Consider the following 23132-nt stretch of genomic DNA (forward strand, 5'->3'; position numbering starts at 1 on the left):
AAAATGGCAAGTTTGAATGGCTAATTTGTAGATTTGGGTCTTACAAAAATTATCTCGCAGTGACAACAATCTCTAGGTGTGCTATTTTCAATAGGCTTTGTTGCTGGTACTCCAGAAGTACACATAATCCGACAGTGTAACACCTGCAACCCACACACTCCTTTCTCCATTTCTTTTTGGGGTTGGAGGTAACACAGCAAAGGTTACATGGAGAACTCATAGCAACCTTCTGGTATCTCGAGGGGTTTGCAGGTAAGCCAGAGAGGGACTCTTTATCAAGAATTGTAGTGCTAGCACAAGGAGTAATGGGTAGAAATTGAAAGTGGGGAAATTAAGATTGGATGTTAGGAAGAAATTCTTTTCTGTGAGGGTGGTAAAGCACTGGAAAAACTTGCCCACAAAAGTTGTGTGTTCTCTATCCCTGTCAGTGTTCAATGCCAGATTCAATGGGATATTGAGAAACTGGTCTAATGGGAGATGTCCCTGTCCATGAGTGTTACTTAATGTCTCTTCCAACCCAAACAATTCTATCATTCTATAAAATTAGAGACTAACAATGTAAACCTTACATAGAAATGAAAATTATTTTGTTAATTAATTGATAAGAATTGAAAGGGAAAAGGAAAATTGAAAAAGTTTTAAAGACTGGTTTGATGCTAATAAAATAAATATCCAATAAAAAAGACAGAAATTAACAGAAGTTTAAAAAGTTTGGGATTATTTTTTTAAAGACATAAAAAAGTATTTGGTTTGAGTTATTTGGGATGTTTTATTTACCCTTTGTTTTTTATTTCAGTTCTGAAAAAAACTGAAAGGGCTTAGAGAAGAAATCACCTAATCAAAATACTGTGACCTGAAGACCAAACAAGTGAAACTAAACATGTAAGTGTACACCAATGGAAATAAAGCAAAGATAAAGGAATGATGCTGGAAAAAATACTGGACAGTTGATAAAATGTAGCTGTCTGGGCAGTTATGATTTTAATGGGAAATCACTTAGAAGAGGTGTTGCATAGACTAGAGAAGATGACACAGATCTATGTAAAATTAAAAGGTCCTCCCTTTCAAATCTATAATATTACTAGAGTGAGACTACTAACTTTAGGAAAGAACCTAAATCCAATAGTCCTAATCAAACTACAAGAGGATAAGTGGATCCAATTCAAAAGTGGATGCTTCACAAAACAGCATTGTCACAGACTCTGAGAGTACCTTGCTCATGACATCAAATTGTAAAATAATCTTCTTGAAAGGAAGGGATAGAAATGAATGTTGTTGACAAATTACATTCATATTCAATTGCTGTTCATCTAAGTCTCCTTTAAGTAAGTGAGGCAGTTGAGGTTGGGAAAGCACCAAACACACGTCATACCATCAATGCAAGTAAATTATGATTTGTGCATACAAAATAGGTAATTCCTTGGAATGCACAATAATGAATAATTATGATACTTTTGGAATCTGTAGATATTTTCCATGTCATAGATATTTTCCATGTCATTCTGTTCCTTTTTGCTGGGTCCTGAACTTTAGTCCTAAAAGTATTCAGTATGTCTGCATCTTTCCATTTGCTTCTTCCTCCCAGGAGGGTATTTTATTACCTTCATTCCAACTCTGAGCAGAGTAATACTTTTTGAAAACTAACACCACCTCTTTATGGGTGTATAAGCTGCATAACATGCAGTGATATGGAGCAAAGGAGGTGGCATCCATCACTTTGAAATCTGAGGTTACAATTCAGAGCCCAGAGTGCACAACAGTATCAGCAATATTGGAGCATTTCCTCCATTCAAATATTGCAGTTGCTTCTCTGACCCCAAGAAGTTGCTCAGCAGATCAAATTGATTATTTTCAAGGTTTAATTCTAACCTAACTCCTTTCTATGGCAATTATTTTCCTTATCACAACTCATAATTACATAATAAGAAAACATTCTTCTGAAGTTGGTTTCTGTGCTGCAAAATAAGCAAAACTGCTCAATTGTTTTGAATAATAAAAACATTTTTGAGGAAATCTTACCACCATTTGTAAAAACATTAAAATCTGTGAATTCTCCAAATAGCCTGAATGAATTTGAAATTGATCTATTCTAAGTAATTATGAAGATGTGGTATGCTTGTTTTATCTTATTAAGCAGCAAGTTTTACTTTTCAATGTCATTTATATTACTCATTGAAATGAAAGTCAACTGGAGTATAGATTAAAAAGTCTGTCGACCATTTTCAAAATGGCCAGTCTTCCATGAAGAATCAGATTTTTCTTCTGAGCAATAAAGGTTATTAATATACAACTTGGGTGTGCTTATTAGTCAAGGAGTAGTGAAAGTTTTATATTCTCATTAGAAAGATAGTCCAGTCCAGAAATATCTGTACCTTGTCTGCCCTTTCTCCTTCACTAACAGCATTGAGATCTTTTCCTAGTTAAGCAGCAGCTAGAACTCAGAGTAGACTATATGTTTCTTCCTGGCCCACTGATATTTATTTCTGAGTTCTTATACAGTGTTCTATATTGCTGTGAAAATATTCATTCTTCCAGCATAATTTCTGAAATTTTGTTTCTTTAACATTTTGCCTCATCATTATACTTACATAAACACACACTTATGTGTATCAAAATTTTTTTATCTTTTTGACGTTTCTTTAGAAAATCTGTTATCTTCAAAAGCTTTTAATATTATGCACTGCAATGAAATTGTCTTCTTCTGTTGAACACTTTTCATTATTCATATATATGGTTGAACATGACATAAATTCTTGAACAGTCATTGTACATCTTAGTCCAGCATGCTTCTTCAGATGTGGTGAAAATACTTACCACATTGTAAGTTTGCAAATTATTAAAGGGAATCATTGACTTTTACTTGCAGTTCATTTAATTTCTTGTAGAAGAGTATAAAGTCCAATGACGTTTGTCTTTGTTATTTCAAGGAAAAATTATTCAAGATGCGACTAGTCTTTATTTTTTGTTCCTACTTGTGACTCCTTGTCCATACACATGTAAGAAGAGATGCTAAAGCTACCTACATGATAGACCTGTAAGCAGTCATGTATTTCCTCATCTCTATTTCATGTCACAGCTCCTCCACAGGACTCTTAGAATCAAATGCAGTCATTTGCATGCACAGTTCCATCTTCATTCCAATGGCTTACATCTGGCAAATTCTGCATGTCTGAAGTGCATGTACCTTGTGATCCTAATTATGATTAGGTGATCAGGCATTACAGAGAGTGTGGAAATAAATTCTTTTCTCCTTACAAGCATTGCTCCTCCTGAGAGTTGATGCCATTGTATCATTCACACCTGAACTGTTTTCCAAAGCAGCACATTGCATACTTGAATTATTATTGATCATCTTTTTCCCTTGCACTGAGAATATTCTGGCCCTGTATGACAATTAAGTATTGTCAGCAGTATGTGGCACTGCTGTGTGTTAATTGCTACACAAAGGGATAACATCTCTTGTTTCCTGTCTTTCTTACTGACAAACTACATGCACCCAGCTGGAATAACAACAGTTGAAAAAATGGCATCTTTGTTTTCTTGAGAGTAATGAAAGAGTCCTTTACCCACCTGAGGGTCATGAGAAAGATTGCAAACATGCTACAATTATCTTCCCTTTCATGGAAATTTCTGCATCCTCTATCTGTGCAAGTATTGAGCCTCTTTAGGTCTTCCTGCTGTACTTTCAGCATAGGGAAATAAGTATTCCTGTTTCCTAAAATTTTTCCTCTACATTATCATTCGGTCTGTCTTTGTCCTGTGGTCCAACTTCATTCGGTTCTACTCCAGTTCCTTGTGCTGAATCATAGATATGCAATTTTCATTCCCTTTTATGGAGAAATCAACTGCTGCCTTTAACCTTGATGCATGACACCTGAGTCTCTGTCTTTCAGTTAAAAATTTATTTTTAAAATTTTAAGTTATCTTTAATCACAGGATTTTTTCACTGCCCACAAAGTTAATCAGTTCCCAACTCAAGCAAAAACGTTTTTCTGATTGTCAGTATCAGGCAAAAAACCTTTGTATTGTTTCATTTTCTAAGGGTGAAGTATTTATTTGATAATTTTATTAGTTGTGCCCATGTTCAGCTACAATTGCTGACAGTATTTTCACAGACATGTCAATTCTTACATGTCAGACACAGTAGCGATTCATGAGACCTATTCTGAGTTACTTGAAGGCTCAATCTAAAGTCTTTGTTACATGCACACGTGTAACCCTCTTCTATGTCTATGCACCAACTGACCTATATCCACTAATATATACAAATAATTTTTTATTTGGAAGTCCAGAATTCTGTTCTGTTTCTATACTTCTCTGATACCCTTTTCACTGTGTTTTAAATTACTGCAAGATTTGCTTATTAATCAAGGTCTCTTGTTCGGAGTGTCCTCAGACTGGTAACTTCGATTGTATTTCACTAATTTATTCCTAGAAAAAAAAGTAAAGATGAGATGTTAATGAAAATTTGTGATCTTTGTCAAGATAGACATTTATCCAAATACTAAAAGTAGACCTAACCGCACACCCTCTAGCACTATTCTCTGGAGCATTAACCAAATACATGCCTTCATAATTTTTATTCCTTCATCCAATTGTTTTCATTTTAATAACATCATTAGAGCAGGCTGGATTTGCCAACAGTGGAGACGTCTAAGGGATGGGAAGAAGGAAAACAGTATCTGAAGTGTGTCTGAAGAGTCTAGGGTATCTTAGTGAGAATTTAGAGTTTCAAAAAGAATTAAGTGGGAGTCAGAAACTATGGCAAGATGTGTATATTTGAGGGGAGGGTTTTTCATAAAAATAAACATTCACATTTCATAAACATAGCTCTAAAAATTCTCAGAGGAAGGATTTTACAGCCTCTCCTCAGGCTTTCCCTTCCTTCACATAATGCCCTGTGGTGACCCATCTCTCCTCCCCATGTGTTTGTTCACCTTTCTGCAAGTGTGTTTGTATTTTCTCACACAGACTGGCTTTTCCAATTATTCATTACTAGCTATAGTGTCTGCAAATGCTAGGCTTTAAGATGCAGTAAAGTATCATGCATAAGAATATGGATTTCTTATAAAAACAGATTTTTCAAATGGGATACAAGGGTTTCTGAGAAGCAAGTGATGACCCAAACACACAAAATAAAATGTCAGATTACTAATTTCTCACTTCTCAGTTGGACAATTGCCCTTTTACCCTTTGGAAGTTGCAGTGTGAAGTCTGAATGCAAACCTAAACATAATTTTCTTTGCTGTACACTAAATCACAGGAAATGTGAAAGATAGGGTACCCAGCAGGAAGATAATTTGCTGGGCAGATTATGTTAGGGATAAGTCAATTCTAACTGTGTTCTCTATTATTGCAAGTAGTGCATAAATAGAGCTGTGTGACCTGAGAGCGTACATCTGATTTTGTTACTGCAGAGTAACAGTACCGACAGAATGTCTGCAAGAAAATGAAATTTATGTCTCAGTTGGAAAAGACAAGAAGTAGATCCCATCTTGTTGCCCTTGCTACAGCTAATGTGATAAAAAAAAAAAAAAAACCTGCTGTCTTCTCAGCCAGGAGGCAAATTCCTTCAGCAAGTTTGCTTGAGGGTGTTGAAAAGCACTACCAGAAGCACTGGTGAGAATGGCAGATAAGTTTCACTAGAAATAAAGCATAAAATATTCACAAGAAGCCAAATATTTAGGCCTTTTTTTTCAAAACTGAAACTTTTACATTAGGGTCAGACTTACAATGGTGACTGGAAATACAAGTCCCTTCAGCAGAATTCCCAGTTTAGGACAGTGAACTGGCCCATTCATTAAAGATCAGGTCCATAACTTTGGACAATTCAAATCCAGTTAGATGTTTCAAATCAACCATGAATTAACCAAGGTGATAAAAACAGACATTTTAGCAATTGGACACAGACTCATGAATTTAAAATCAAGTTTCAGTTTTACAACACCCTAGCTTCTCTATTACATTCTCTGTCCCTCCATCTGACATATTTATGAAAGCATTGGAGGAGCATTGGAAAAAATTAAGGATAGCCTTCTCAGTGTCTCTACTATAATCATGCAAATTTTAAAGTGTGTAATGATGATAGAAAAAACAGTGCTTCAGTCATAAATACCAGATTATATGCCACTGTTAAATGGGCAGATTACTGATGGAAAATGAAACAGTGTTTCTGGGGTTAGATTAGATTTGATCTGCATAATGTAGGAAATGAACATACTTTATAGTGTAGGCTTGTTAATCTGGTTGGGGTTTTTTCTTTGTAATATATACATGCAAGCTGAGGTAAGTAATTTTTTTATGCACCCATCTGGAACCAAAGCCCTTAATGATTCAAGAACAAAGCAGATTTGATGCACTATTGATTTTCTACCTCAGCAATAGAAAAACAATTGCTCTATGCAAAGATCTGTTTTTCTGGGTTTCTGCCATCAGTCTTTTTAATGCTTATGCAATGTAGCATTTACATAGAAAAAGAACTTCACACAAGGTTGAAAAGGAAAAAAAATACTCTTTCATAGGAACTTTAGGCAAGTCTCCACATTGCAAAATAACTTTTAAAAGGTATTTAATGCATTTTCCAGTATTAAGTATCTGCACTTCTCTGGAGTACCTAAATGCACTCTCACTTCGCTGCTCTCAGACCGTAGGCTGGTCCAGCTACCTGCACTGAGTTTCCTTTCATAGAAGCCTTGAATAAGGGAGGTTTGCCTTAAGCTTTCCTGAATCAAACCATAGTTTGTGTGAGAGGCATCAGTCAGACAGCAGTTTGGAAAACCATTCCCAATGCCCCTAAGGAAACATAAAAAGCTGTATAAAGGCAACTCCTGGCTTCAATGCACCTGAGACCAGAATGAGTTTGTCTCTGTTCTGGGATTTCTCTGCCTGTGATGTGCAGACAGTTTGGAGCTCTTCAGAAGTGGAGAACAAATCATAGAAGCAGTTACAGTGTAACCTTCCTGTGATATATTGTGCTATAAGGGCTATTTTACAGCAGCATTCACAAGTCACTAAAAAGTCCAAGACAATGCAGTGATTTAAGTGTTTATAGGTGCAGACAACAGAACATTTAAGGCAACAATCCCATCAGTTCATAAATCATTAAAGGTGAAACTGCCTCCAGTCCATTACAAAGTTCAAGAGTAATACCCTGTAGAAATAGTATATGACATCGATACAGAAACCTGAAGCATTTATGCATGCTGAAAGTAATAACTACCTTTCTTCAAAAGGTCTGTTGCAAAACCCCCTGGAAGATGTGTCATTGCATTCCACTGTCAGGTCTAATGCTATTTCATTTATTATGGATGGCAAACAGGAATGTGTTCCTTTACAAGGCTGATCAAAACTCAAACTGAACATTTTCTAAAATGAGTGTTTTATGGAAATATTAATAGTATTCAACTGACTGTTTGAGCCATGGGGTGGTGTGAGAGAATGAAAGCCTGAAATAGTTAATGCAAACCTGAAACCCTTAATGTCTCAAAGACTGGCAGAAGAGAATGTTACCATGCCAACGAGATAAGGTATGGTTTGAAAAGAGCGTCTTGCGGAGGCAGGACGCCACTTTTCTGGGACCAGCTTCCTTATCTGGGGTAACTATAGCTAAAAACAAGTTTGAGACAACAGTGCATTTGAGTCTATTTTTGGGAGAGGAACTGAAATCATGAGACCCTCCAAGTCCCTTCTGAAAAATTTGAGAATAAGAAGATGCACCTGCATGAGGGCAAGTCTATAAATAGCACAGCTGAGAAGGGCTGTGGAGGTACCCACCATTGGGAGGAATTGGACCAGGGATGGCTTTGGAATCCTGTGTGACCTGAATTTATTTATTTATTTTTTCTTTCTTTCTTTCTTTCTTTTTCTTTCTTTCTTTCTTTCTTTCTTTCTTTCTTTCTTTCTTTCTTTCTTTCTTTCTTTCTTTCTCTCTTTCTTTCTTTCTTTCTTTCTTTTTTCTTTCTTTCTTTCTTTCTTTCTCTCTTTCTTTCTCTCTTTCTCTCTCTCTTTCCTTCTCTCTCTCTTTCTTTCTCTCTTTCTTTCTTTCTTTCTTTCTTTCTTTCTTTCTTTCTTTTTCTTTCTTTCTTTCTTTCTTTCTTTCTTCCTTCCTTCCTTCCTTCCTTCCTTCCTTCCTTCCTTCCGCCACTTCTGCCACTTCCGCCACTTCCTTCCGCCACTTCCTTCCTTCCACCACTTCCGCCACTTCCGCCACTTCCACCACTTCCTTCCTTTTGCCACTTCGTTCCTTCCTCCCTTCCTTCCTCCCTTCCTCCCTCCCTCCCTTCCTCCCTTCCTCCCTTCCTCTCTCTCTCTCTCTCTCTCTCTCTCTTTCTCTCTCTCTCTCTCTCTCTCTTTCTCTCTTTCTCTCTTTCTCTCTTTTGAGATTTACTCCATAGGCTGTTCAGAAATGTTTAAATTGTTGCTGCCACAGGCTGTTTGATGTATCACGAGTTTTCAAACATTGTACCATAAATAAAAACTTTTGAATGATTGTTTGGTGTTGTTTTACCTTAGTTTAGCTCAAGGAGGTCTGGAATGTCAGCTGCCTCTGAGTAGGCAGTCCAGGACAGCCCTCGAGTTGACAAGGTGGTGTTGGGCATAGGCTGGACTTGAATATCACAAAGGTCTTTTCCAGCCTAGCTGAGACTGTGATTCTGCTCTATCTCATTCCTTCGGCAGTGGTATTGTGGTATTCTTCTACCTGAAGAGTGGTCCCATCCGACAGCCAAAAATTATAATATAATGACTTTTTCTTCCTCTTTTTCTTCTTTTTACATGTTCTCACATTACACTTCTTCTATTCGTATTTTTCTTTGCCCAGCTTCTACCTCTGCTCTCCAATCTTGTTTAAAGCTGTCTCTTCTCCATACCTTCTGTCTGACAATTCAAGACCATTTGGTAATCTCTTCTTATCAGGATTTCAACAATTTGGTCTATAATCCTTCTTTAGAAGTACTTGATCTACAGGACCAAGCAAAACAAAAACAACAGTATGTGTGTTCCTATGGAAAAGTATGCTTATGAAATTTTTTCTCCTTTAGTCTTGGATTTCTTTCTAAGAGAATGAATGTCATTGACAGGCTTTCTGTTTATTTCCATATGCTTGGGTTTCAACATACATGAGTCCAATGAATAAAATGTTTGTCTAATGCATTCAACATGAAGAATTCCATAGAAAAAGATAAGATTAGGGAGAGGCAACTTATGCAAAGCAACATTATTCTACTGATTTCAGTGGAGCAATACTGATTCATGCATTTTGAAAATGGCCTGTCCCAGAAATAAATTTAATTAGCTTATATCAAAGATGAGTGTCCCACAGAAGAAATTTGCCACCAGTTGCACCCACCTTATGGGCCACGTGGCTTTGAGGAAGAAGTGGTGATCAGTAGAGTAATATAAGAGCCAGTATACTGAGGCACCAAATAATTGGTTCTTTCCATTCAATTTTATAATTTCATATTTACCATGTCACTTGGACACTTCACAGTAGATTCTGAACCACAGAATTAGATCATAGCAGCTGCTAAGTCTTTCCTCTGTTCCATATTCACACGTTTTTCATTTTCTCTCCTTCCAGTTAATTCTGTTTTGCAGAACTGTGAATGTGTCCTAAAAGTGCCTTATTGCAAGATTTGGCCCAAAGGACTACGATAATAATGATTATAACCAGAAAAGGATTAAACTGATTCTGTGACTGGAGAGAATACTAAAGTTTCTAATTGTAGTCTGGTTATACCTAGTATCATTGGCTTCTTTATAAACCTTATTTGAAGACTGATTTTCCTATGTATTTTATTCCAAGAATGACTCTCATATTCTTGATGATGCTTATGATACTGATAGATTGTATTCACTGTCAAGAAAACATAGCTTCAGAAAGGACAGACACAGTCAAGTAATAAAAGAGGTGTGAAGTATGTTCATGCAAAATGTGCCAGAGACTGTGACTGATTGATTGAAAAGACAAAATGTTGCTCCTAAGTGTTCATTTTTTCTAATTTAATTTAAAAAGTAAAGAACATTTTGTTATTTTTAAACTGATAAGCTTCAGTGAGATTCCAAGAGTAAACAATTCTCATTTCTCACGTAAAAGAAGTTGAGTAAGATTATGTCAAGAAGAGCAAAAGCTGTGAATGAACCATAAGAATTGTCTGTCAAAGTCTGTAGTTCACAGTTTAGGTGTTATAGGTGATAGGTTTTTAGTGTGAAACAAACTGACTTCTTTGCTCCCTGTATTTTTGAGACATTTTTGAGTTTTGTAGAGCTCTCCAAGTTTTCAGCAGTGTTTTGGCAAGACTGTGGGGGTTTATGTGTTTATAAGTGAAGTCATAGTAAACCAAAAGTATCAGCTGAAACGTCCTTGAGCCTTAATGCACAAACAGAAAGTTATCTACAGATCAACTATAATGAATCTGTATTTGGTGCACTGTAATTTGTTGGATCAAGCAATGCCATCCACTAGGGTAAAAAAAGCAAGAACTGCACCCCTTAGGCATAAGGTAATCAGGAATCACTCTCAGCTGAGTGTAAGCAATAACTATAAACCCATTGATGCAGTATAAAATAACATAAACTATCAAATTCCTGCATGCCCACTTTCTCCCACCCTCTTTTGTTTTTCTTTCATTTCAGGAGTAGAAGCAACAAATAAAAAGGGATGAGAATTTGGTTCATGCATGCTCCCTTTCTCAATAGGGAGTAATAGCTATAAAGAAAAGACTCAAAGGTTTTGAAGTTGCAAGAATTTGATCAACTTTTGTGCCGAAGTTAAGGGTTTAAAAACTTAAGTTAGCTTTTTAATACACTACCAAATCTAAAACAAATATAAAAAATACAGAACTCATTACAGAACACAGGTTTATAACCTCAAGCATGAAAAAATGTCTTGTATATTTGTGCAATCCTTATGGTTTTACACAAAGTGATTAGTCATCAGAATATCTGATACCCTTTGTTGCATCTTCACAAAACCAATCTGAGTTTGAAATTTTCCTGATGCTGAGGTTTTGTGAGACAGTCAGGTGTGTTTGATTGTGACTATACACTGCCTTGAAATGCATATGACAAATACGTATTTGTCATAGCAGAAAAGCCATACATTGATCTCTGGTAAAAATCTACCTCAAAACTTCTAATGCAAATTTGTGCAGTCTGAACAGCTTTGTTTATTTGGTGTTATGAAACCTGCATGCCTGCATTTTTTAGCAGCCATTAATTGCTGTCTCACACTGTTCTCTCTGCCTTCCACTTCATTAATCACAGGACAATGGTAGGCCAGGGGCTGCGTGATAGGAGCATCTAAACTATAAGGAGTAAATTTTCTGCTCCTGCTCAAAACTGTGCAGTAAGCTGCCCTTTCAATGTTCTTTTTTTTTAATAAAAAATGTTGTTTGAAAACCTCTTGTGGAAACTGAGCTTTCTCGAAGTCACTGTGAACAGCACTATATTGTGTCTAATATGTACCCACCTTGGCTGTGGATAATCCATGCTGGGACAGAAACATCCCTGAATGAGTGGGTCCTGGGGGAGGCTCAAGTATGAAATCCAGCAAAAATAATGGGAGCTGAACCTGTGGAAATGGGAATGAAAGAGGTTTCCTAAATATTTATTGAACAGACTATGTCTTTTTTATATTTGAATCAATAAAGAAACATTGCATTAATTGCCAGTAAATTAAATTAAGTAAACTTACCCATGTTAAGGTCATTTTGCCCAAAGCAATGTGTTAACATGATGAGTTGTCCCTGGTGTTTTAAGGTATATTGTGGTCAGAGAGATTTTGATTTAAATTATCCTGACTTAGTTCCTCTCTCAGTAATTTGACAATTCATTTTGCTGACCATGTGGCTATAACTAGAACCATAATCTGTTGTATCTGAACAGAGGAACAAGGTGCTAAGGACAAACGATAACAGAATAATTCATTTTCCATCTCTGCTATTCCCTGCAGGAATATTTTGCATAATGAAAACAACGTTCTAAATTAAAATGGTTGCTTTTTGCCGATCAAGATTCTTGACCTATTCAGGAGATTTTCTAAATATATTCAATGATTTTTTAATGCTATAAATTTATATTAATTTTCATTTAATGCTAGATTTCTAGTAGCAATTGAATTCCTGGAGTTAGAAAAGGAGAAAAAATGCTGAGTTCCTGCTTTCATTGGTCAAACTTCCGATTAAATATTCTGTGCAAAGTGTGTAAAGAAGCATTGGATTTTCAGCACTTAATTACTTTAGCCAGTTGCCATCTGTTCTTTGAATTCTGACCTTTCTTTCCAAGTTGCAGCTACATGGAGTGTCTGCAGTCAAGCCAATTAGATCATGGATGTTTCACGCTGACATTACAAGAGATTTAATGTCCACCTGCAGAACCCTGGTTGATAAATTTAATAGTGATGACACAGTGGCCTTCTGCAACCTTCATCCAGCAACAAAATAACAGTTTATTACACTTGGCATTCTTCGTTTAAAATGTGGCACAACGAGCAGTGGCAAAATCACATTTTGATTTGTTTCTTCAGCCCACGACATTAATCATATACTGTCAAAATCTTTTCATGCTAGTTTCTCACAAAGATGATGCAGGTTAACTCCGAAAAGCAACCCCATAAAATTACCCTTTTCTGGTCTAAGAGGAATAGTCACAGACTGAAATAGCTTTAAGCCACCTAGTCTCCCATAAAATTCTCAGACGGCCAAGGTTGAACTTTGCAGGAAGTCAGCCACTCTGATATCACCTGTCATCTGTGTATGAAAATGACAGACTGTCTAAAGAGTTCTCACACTGGAAGCAGAAATGCATACGAAATACCAACATATTTCTTATAGCAGTTATATTATCAAATGATTGCCCATCAGCATATAATAGTAATGCAATAACATTTCAATACTGTTTATTAGTAAATGGTACCAAAGTTATTCAAGTCTATCTCAGATTTTATGGGGACTAACCACTTCTGTTAACCTCAAGAATGTCATAATTTGTGAATGTAATATTATCATTGGCGAGTACATTTCTATAGGACTCATTATATAGAAACTTCTTTACAAAAAAGCTTCCTGAAAAGCATATAGCTCCAGTACCTGTCTGAAAACATTAGAAGAAAAAAAAACCTCTTTCATTGAGGAACACTTTGAAGCTGAGTATAGATACAAAGATGAGCTGTGAAGCCTATAAATGTCAGTGAGAGTCAGCCCTTGTATTGATTTTAATGGTCTTTGAATCCAAACCTAAGTGAGAGATTCTAAAAACCCATTAAGGCACCCATATTTTAAAAGTGAATTTCTTGTTTTGAACCACTAACTTTGCAACAGAAAATAAATGCTACATGAAGAAGCACAAATCCCTATCCTTGTACGAGAACACACTACTTCAGTTCTTCCTGTGCTTACAGTGCTGAGCCAGATGGCAGTATACGTAAAGCACTGAGTTGCAGAGTCTCAGAAGCAATTTTGCTGAGTTTCAAGGAGCCTAATCTCTTAATAGAACTGCAGATTATCTGTGTGCTCTTAATAGGAATCTTTTGTTCCTCTCTCCGCTTCCTCGATGCTGAAAAGCGCAATAAAGCCAACTGCATTTTCACTGAACAGAATTCTCTCTATTTCGGTGCTAGGTGGTGATGAAAATTCTAATGAGCCACTTTGCTCATTATGTTTATTTGGAAGCATCAAACAGAAAACTCATACATCACAGAGAGAAGTCTGGCAGTTATGTCATCTTGCTGAATTTTTACTGCTAAATGAATATTTTCAGAAGTCTGGATAAAGAACTAGGTGTCATTTCACCTTAAAAATTGAGTCGAAATACCGAATTTCTTCTGTAAGGATTCTGAGACGCTTCAACCATTTCACAAGAAAACTGAATAAAGAGAAAATTAAACTGACTTAAACAACATAAAACATCTTTGTCAAAAGTAAACACATTGCATTCAAAATGTAACACAGAAATTAACTGTATTTTTGAAGTGATCTGTGATGCATATCCATAAATATTAAATTTTTCATTTGAAATAATTAGTCACAATAATGTGTTTCTTTCCAATGAAAACTAAAAATCACAACAATAGAAAATGTCTCATTCCTTAATTTACTGGAGCAAAGCTTCCACTTCTGTGATCCTTCTTCATTACCATTTAACCATGTCTGTGGCAAGACAATCGGGAAACCAGGAATGATGTCCTTCTGATGCTTTCAGCCATTACTTTCTACACACTTCTTTTTCAATTAAATTTGGGCTAAGAAAGAGTAGCATGCTCCATGTGTTGTTACTTTTTCTTGTCCTTTGTGACAATTATTACTTAATTTTGTATTTTTGTTCTATGAACATAGTTATCATATGTGTGTGCAAACACACAGTCATACAAGCTCAGTATCAGTCTTCTACTGTCCAGAATACAGCAGACAATATTCAAGCAAACAGAAGTACTATTGTTTTGGGGTTTTTTCTGTGATGCCTACATATACTTATTTTATGTCCTTATTCTCACCTGCCTGGCATTTTAAAATTTCTTCAAAGAGTAGACTTTCTAACAGCATGATTGCTATGGGTTGCCCATGTTATCTACTCAAGCTCTTTATCTGCTCTTACCCGTCATTTTTGGGCTGCAGTCATCTCATCCCGGATGGGAGGCTAAGACCAGCTCTAACCTTTACTTTTCTCTGAATTTCTCTAGCAAGGGGATATTTCTACCTACTGCTAGGTTGTACTCACAACTGTTGCAAAGCTGTAGACTTTGGGTGAATTTTCTCCAACAAATCTGTTATTCCTTTCCCTTCTCTCCTTCCCTTCACTTCCCTCAGTGTTGTCTTTCCCTTATTCCTCACCACCACAAACTCTATAACTCACCACCACCCCATAAGCATATAACAAAATCTCTTGTCTTTTTCTAGGTACCCCAATTGTCCTTCATCCTACCTGCACTCTAAGCTGTTCACCTGGGCCTTCCTGAACTTATACTGTCTAATATCATGCCCACTTTAACTCCTAATCCTTCTGTCCAACGATATAGCTTGTATTAATGGCTCCCTACATTTGTTTCTGCTCTGCCTTGGTGAGGTTGAGCAGCAAGGTCATTGTGGTTTATAAAGATCTCTCCAAGCCTTGTTCTCAGTTTTTGATCCTCAGCATCTCTAGATGAGGTCTACTTGAATGTTTGTCACTGTCATATTTTCTGAAAAATCCCTTTGCCAGGATTTCTTCTCCTGGGAAGCTGAGGATCCTCAGAGAAAAATGAAAACAATAATTCTCTGATTTGCTTCTCCTGTGTTTTGCTGCCTTGGAATGTGGTTTGGACATTGTTTACCAACTGGTCATTGTTTCATTGGTTTCATGTGAATTGTTTAATTGTTTTAACTTAATGACCAGTCACAGCCAGCTGTGTCGAGGCTCTGGAGAAAGTCACGAGTTTTTCATTATTATCTTTTAGCCTTCTATCTGTAGCTTTTCTCTATTCTTTGGTATAGTTTTAGTATAGCATTCTAAAATAGAAATAGAATAGAATAGAATAGAATAGAATAGAATAGAAAATTAGCCTTCTAAGAACATGGAGTCAGATTCATCTTTCCTTCCCACAATGGGGGACCCCAAAAATACCACAAATGTTCAATGCAAATCTACCTAACTACTTAACACCATCTCTGTCAATTCAGTATGTCAGCATACAACTAAAGAGAGAAAATGTGTTGCATGGAAACAGTTACCCCCCGCTGCTTGCTCCTTGTGCCACCACCTGTGTTCTGCTCTGTCACTCGTGCCATCACTTGTCAGTGTGATGCAAACATCAGAGGTGATCAAGTCCCTAAACTTCTGACGTCTATTTTTCCAGACTGTGTCAGCTTGTTTTTGTCTGTTCACTGGCCATTTTTGGAAGGAATTATTCAAGTTCAATTAGAAAACTACAAAGAAGCAGTTGACCTACACAGATAAGGCCAGATTCGTGCCATGTTTATAAATTTTTTATTACTCTGCTCTTGAATTCACAGTGATACTACAAAGTGAATTGCCTCTAAGCAATTATGGATCCATCAAAACTAATGTTCTTGCTATTTTTATCTTTTACAAACAAGAAATAAGTACCAGGGAGCATGCAGAACAGACCATTTTTAGGAATAGATTACTACCTCATTAGAAAGCAGTTTGCGCTGTAGAGTATTAGAACATTCTTGCTCTTCATTCAGATTAGGCAATCACGGAGTTAATTGCTTGCTGGCTAGATGAGCTTTCATTAGTTCTGAAGTCAGCTCATCAGTTATAGTAGAAATGACAGTGGAAATCACTGAAGGAAAAAAATACTACATCATCTTTTTAAAAAAATATTAAAACAAATCAAAGCACCAAGACCTGATCTGTATCTCACCAGCGGCTATGCAGCCTGTGTCAATAATCGATGACATACTGAGATACAGTGGCACTAGTCATAGCAGCTAGGAATAACAGCAGATACTGAGAAAAAAGCAAGAGGCCACTGTTCCAAGAAATAATGTCAAGAAATAATAAAAAACACTTTGCTGACATTATAAATTACATATTTTGACAGAAAGTGGTTTGATAAAAGTAAAGGAGATAGAGTTCATGTTGCTGCATTAAAGAGCTAACAGAATGTTATGGTCATTGAAGACTAGGAGAATTATTGATTATGTGTACAACAACTGAACCGTTAGTAAAATTCAAAAGGTGTCTCTCAGTCTCAGTCTTAAAACCAGAAGTCGACATGGGCATATCTATCCTAGTCCTGTAAGTCATCCATCATTGTTACAGCCAGCCAGAGAAGAACCTGAGTGATACCCACAGTCATTCCAGCTGAGCTGAGGATTTAAGGCTTGTATACTTTATATACACTACATAAATGTTATCAATGACTCCTGGGATTCAGGAAGAAACTGAGCACTTTGCAGGAACAAAGCCCTAAATAATCACCTGTTTTCTGTTTTAGTAGAACCTGAAGCAGAAAGCTAATTCACATTTGCTCATTGATTTCATTACAATGCACAAAAAGAAGCCAGTCAAAAATAGCAGAAATATTCCATTTCACAGCTTTTTGGTTTAGCCACCAAATTAGACAAGAATAGCAAAGCAAATTTCCTTATTTTTAATGTCTGTGATCCTTTCAAATTTTTGAAGAAATTGATTTCGCTTCCTTGAATTAAAGATTATTTTTATCCTTGTGAAAGCAGTTAATGTTGCCAATTATTTCTTTTCAGGCATGCCTGAAACATTTTAATGGGAAAAATTCATCGTGGTGACATTTTTAAGAAGTAGATTCATGCATTCTTAGTATAAAACTATTCTTTATTTAGATTAAAGAAGCTGGGAAGTTGTTAATACTGTAAGATATTTAAGACATTTACTACAATTTAAGGCATTAAAGCTAACTGTTTAGGAGAAAAGATTAAGCAGATAAATTTTATTCCCTTAAAATTTGCAAATTATCCACCAGCAATAAATTATATGAAGTATTTTTTGAAACAATGGAGATAATTTCTAAAGATCAATTTTTAAAATTACTTAAAATACTATTTTAATTTAATGAAGTTGGGGTATTAAGTAAGCATCAGGGGATAATTTTTTCATCTCAAAAACTAGATTAAGATTAATCTGAAGATATCAAAATAAAGTTTTCAAGTTTTTGGGGGATTTTTTTTGCATTTAGCTGGATAACAAGTGTGTTCTCCCATCACTGAATTTGATTGTGATAAATTGACATTTTCTGAGAAAAGTGACCTGACAAATTTTTCCTCAAAAACTAAAAAGCTGATGTTTAACCAAGTATGGGTAAAAAGTTTGCTATTCATGATTATTGAGGACAATCAATTCCCAGCAACGAATAACTAGAGCAGCAATATTATTCCATTTGGTCTCAGAAAACTGGAAAAAACTCTCCTCATCTCTACCTTTACAAAGCCTTCTTTGTTCTTTGACACAGATCAAAGTAGATAACAGAATGAAAGTTGACTCCAGAGTGAAGAAATTTACTAGAATTTGTACAATGCTGAGAGAAAAAAGGATGTTTTTAACAACAGAACTGGGACAAAATTCTATGCTTGGCTAATACAATATGAATTATCTTAGAAGAGGAGAGTGTTAGTATAGGTTTCCTGGTAACCAGGCTTTGAGCTAACAACCTGTATCACCACAATCAACATACAGTGATAAGAAATTTAATTGCCTAGTTAATTTACACGAGTCCAGCTGAAATGTCTGGAACAATTTGTAAACCATCTGAAACATCTTCAAAAGCTTCAATGATTGAGCAACATGAATTTCATACTAATACTTATGTTTCTAAATTACAAATTCATTTACCAGTGAACCAAACTTTATCTGTGAATTAAACATTTCAAAGTCCAGTCTAAATTATTCAGGTCTTTTCCATGGAACGATAATCATGGAATCACAGAATGGCATGAGCTGAAAGAAACCTTAAGGATCATCTAGTTCTTAGCCCCTGCCAATGGCAGGGACACTTTCCACTAGTCCAGGTTACTCATTCTATTTTAACATCTGTAAACCACAGAAGAAGAATCTATTCTAGACTTCCTGATAAAAGGTTGTTGTGAGATGGGGGCTGGTGTCTTTCGCCATGTCTCACATGAAAGGATGAGAGGAAATAGCTCTAAGTTGCATAAGGGGAGGTTCAGGTTCGATATTAGAATTTTTTTTCCACTGAAAGAGTGGTTAGGCTTTGGAAAAAGTTGGCCAGCATGGTGGTGGAGTCACCCTCTCTAGAAGTGTCGAAGAGGTGTCCACATGTTCAGAGAAGGGCAACAAGGTTGGTAAAGGGTCTGGATCACAAGTCCTATGACGAGTGGCTGAAGGAGCTGGGGTTGTCTAACCTAGGAAAAAAGGAGGCTCAGGGATGATCTTTTCACTCTCTACAACTGCCTGAAAGGAGGGTTGGGTACCAGCCTCTTCTCCCAGGCAACCAGCAACAGGATGAAAGGACATAGGCTTAAGCTGCACCAGGGCAGGTTCGTGTTGGACATTAGGAGGAATTTTTTCATAGAAAGGGTGCTTAGATATTGGATTATTGCCCAGAAAGATGGTGGACCCACCATTCCTGGGGGTACTCAAGAAAAGACTGGATGTGGCACTCAGTGCCACGGTCTAGTTGTCCTGGTGCTGTTCTGTCAAATTTGGACTTCATGATCTCAGAGATCTTTTCCAGCCTAATTGTTTCTGTCTGCAGCCCCAAGCAAAGAGAAGTCTGGGCCTAAATTCTACCACCTATTTAGACATGAAATTTTATTATCAGAACTTCTTACATAAATAGTTCCTCCAAAGACACTCAGAAAAAGCTTCACAGAATCTTGCTGAAACACAGAATTTTTAAGCTTACCAAATAATTTAGTCATGGATCTGTAGAAAAATTTAGGTTTAAAGAGATCTTTGAGACCCTCTAGCTCAGAATATGACTAATTTGGATGTTGGATCTAGTTAGAAATATCAGGTTGTTGAGCCCCTCAACCAACAGAATTTTAAGCCTCTCCAAGGAGTTAATAAAACTGTCATTATATTTTCCTGACATTGTCAGTCAGCTTCCTCTCTAGTTACAGCATGTCCACTCGGTGAGGCTCCTTAGGTTTGAAGGATTTGGATGGTGCTTCAGAAGCATTTAACTCAAGAATGGACATATTTGTGAAAATTCTTTAGTGCCAGTTTCACATATAGGCCCCTTTCCACAGGCTGGCTGTGAATGTGGAATTTCCAAACCTGGTCAGTGCTAGCTTAAAGAAAGTAAAGTGGCTCCTAGCCAGCTCTGAATGAGAGCAGAGCTGTCTAATGTCTATCTGTAAAACTGACTTTATAGAATGGATGTCCCTAGTATGGTATATCTTATTTGCCTAAGGAGCCTGAAAGAACCATCTGGTCGGTTTTGATCCTCATAGTTATTGTGATGAGAAACTCATTCAGGCAATTCTTCCACAGCTGCAAAAAAAGTGGTGAGACAGGCTTTATTTGTGTGAGAGGGAAAAAAACTCCCTAAAATGCTGCTAAATATGTTTCAGGATAATAGCATCAATAGCACATCTGATGAGTATTTAGAATAAGTGAATGCTGAATGCTTTATCAGTGATAACACAGACAAAGGTTATCACCATGTGCCACACATCAAACTTTGATCCCACTGCAATTAATCTAAGTGAAAAATTGTCTCCATCAGCAAATGCTTTTGCACAACATCAAAGCCTATTTCATTTTTGTTCCTCTTCTTTTTAGTGGGAAGCTTCGACCTGTCCAACTAAGATAGAAATCTGTTTCTTTTAATTTATTAGTTTCCCATGCTTTACAATTAACCTCCCAGCCTTAGATCCTGAATGAAATTTTCCTTCCTGAAGAAATTTTCACTGATGTTTTTGTTAAATGAAGGGTTTTTTTCACCTTCTGGGATTACTTTTATAGGAATATAAATGTTGTATATATGATCCAAATCATCTTCGGCCAGTTTTGAACATAAGAGATCTTCTACTGATTCTACTTTTTGCTATTAAAAATCACTCAAAGCCCATATTAGTGAATGTTTATACTCACTAGAATTTTGATTCTATGTTGATGTTGCTGTTGGAAGGTACTAGTAACAAGGTGAGTTTCAAACAGACAACAAGAACCTTTTGAAACATGACAGCAACTTAGATACCATACACTGATAGTCAGTGTGTCTTTGCAAAGACACTGAAGAAAGTAAACTCTTGTAATGGGAGAGAGGGAAAATTCTGTCAGCAGTTTCTTGAGCACAAATAGAAACAATGGGCCACCTTAGATTTTTTTTTAAAAATACCAAGTACAAAATGCGCAAAATAGAAACAGTAATTAGAGTGCAAGGTTACTTCATTGTGCTCAAAATAGATCTGGGGCAAACTGAGCAACAATTATGGGCATAATAAACCAGTTTTAGAGGTCACTAGAGGCATTGAACAGTGTGAACACAAAGCATGAATTTCATACACACTTTTCATTTTACTCTGCCCAAGTCACATCATTGAAGTGATTAATTTGTTGCAGTCAATGCTGTAGGATTGACTACAGAAGGACTAAGGAAAAAAGTAAACAACTTTGCTGAGCAGAGCACAATCAGACAGTCCAGTTTGTTTCCAGCTGACTGTGTTATTATCTTTATCTTCTTTTTAAATTATGGCAAAAGAATTATTATTATAAATGAAAGTCTGGCAGGCTTTCCAAAAGGGCAACAAAAAATATGACTAGAGGACTAACAGTAGAATCATTTGAAAATTATAGTATGATATATAAAAATACAGCATTTTTGTAATTATTCTGATTAGTTTAATATTCAATTTGCAAAAAAGTTGCTCTCTTTAAAGAAAAAAAATTACATTGATTTTTCAGTATCTAAATGTTCAATACCTATATAGGCATTATCTTTTTAATACTTTAAATCTTTTCATGCATTTTGCATGAAGATTGATTATATTATAGTGTTGTGAACTAATATTCTATTTTTATAACATTCACTGGAGTAAGGAATGTTCCATTTAAGTTTGCTTGACTTTACCCTAATTTGTAAGAAAACATGCAGAACCAGTCAGGAATGGCAGAGTAATAAATACTCTTAATTGCAATTTATGAAGTTGACACATCATCATCCAAAGCTATAAAATTACAGTTTGGCAAATAAATGGATCCATAAGAAATTTTAGCCAGATGATGATGTGATTGTTGGCTGACAAGGACCCACGTAAGTGGCTGAAAAAGGTGTCCTGCTGAAAAGCAACTCAGCTTGCTTTTGGAGATACATGTCAAAGCCTTTGGACAGCCAGAGCACTCCACAGTGAGAGCAGAACTGTTCTTGTGGGGGAATTTCTAACTGATTATTTGAAAAATTATAATTTCCATAGAGAAGAAATTCTTCTTCTGGTCTGCAATACTGTGTCTCTCTTGAATTCACAGCAGATACAGGAAGAAGATCAGGATAAATAGAGACCCAGAAAAAAGGTGAACAAGGCAAATGGGAGGAGTGACTCAAATACACGCAGATACCATTGTCCACTAGTCACCTGACAAGAAAAAATAACTGGTGTTTTCTCTGTGCTTGCATAGTTCTGTAAACTTAGAAAGCAATATCACTGGGCCTCAGGTCCCCTTGTCTAATTTTCCCCTGGTTTCAGAAGTCCTACCCAAGGAACAGAGATTATATATACTTTCCTGGTGATTTTATACCTTTCACTAGTGCTCTGCCTGCCACAGAAATACTACCAGATCATTCACTTCATGCATGGCACTTAGAACAAAAGTCACACATTTCTAGCCTTGCTTGGTAGTACGGCCCATAGGAACCTGAGACAGTGTCTGCTGTGTAGTTAAACCACCTCTTTCCAAATTTATAAATCACAAATAAAAGCCAGTTTTGAAAGATTTACAGTAAGATTTAGAAGGCAAACCTAAATAACAGAGCAATAGTTATCCAGATTTATATCAGAGCCTACAAATTGTAGAGCTACTAAAATCCTTCCAGTTCCTGACATCCATGTTATATGATTTGCTGAAATTAAAGCATCCAACTCATTTTCATAATGGCCCACAGCTTTTCGCTACCTCAAGCTTATATATCTTTAGAAGGCAAAATAGTTGTACACCTCTACCAAAGCAGTAAAACATTTATTTATTTATTACCAGATGTGAGAGAAAGGTCTTCTGCCTTTAAAGGCAGCTGCATTGAATTAATAATAGCAACATACTGTAATTTTAATATGATACAAAAATACCTGATGTTGCTGTTGCAAATGCACATTTCCATGGAGATGCAGAAGCTGGATTTATTTGGAGCAATATATGACATTAATTCACCTAGAAACAGAGCTAGGACGAAATATGTATTTTAAATACTGGATATGAAAAAAGAAAAACGTTTAAGGGTCTAGTATTCTCATAGAGAAGCTTCCTTTGTTAGAAGAAAATATTCTCCAGTCATATCATCAATGAGCGACATCCATAGAGCAGAGTACTAGCATCCTTAAATTATTCTCCTGGGTTTAGACACACTGCAATGTTATCTAGGACTAGCTTGAAAGTCCAGTGAAATATAATGTTGGCCAACAGTATACAAAAGAAGAGCATTATTTAAAGTGGATTGAATCTAAGCTCGTAAGCACTAGTGGCTGGTGGCTCTTTATGGTCTA

Source organism: Melozone crissalis, unplaced genomic scaffold (assembly GCF_028551555.1).
Source record: "Melozone crissalis strain CALT ecotype California unplaced genomic scaffold, PUWL_Pcris_2 ptg000042l_1, whole genome shotgun sequence".
Lineage (NCBI taxonomy): Eukaryota > Metazoa > Chordata > Aves > Passeriformes > Passerellidae > Melozone > Melozone crissalis.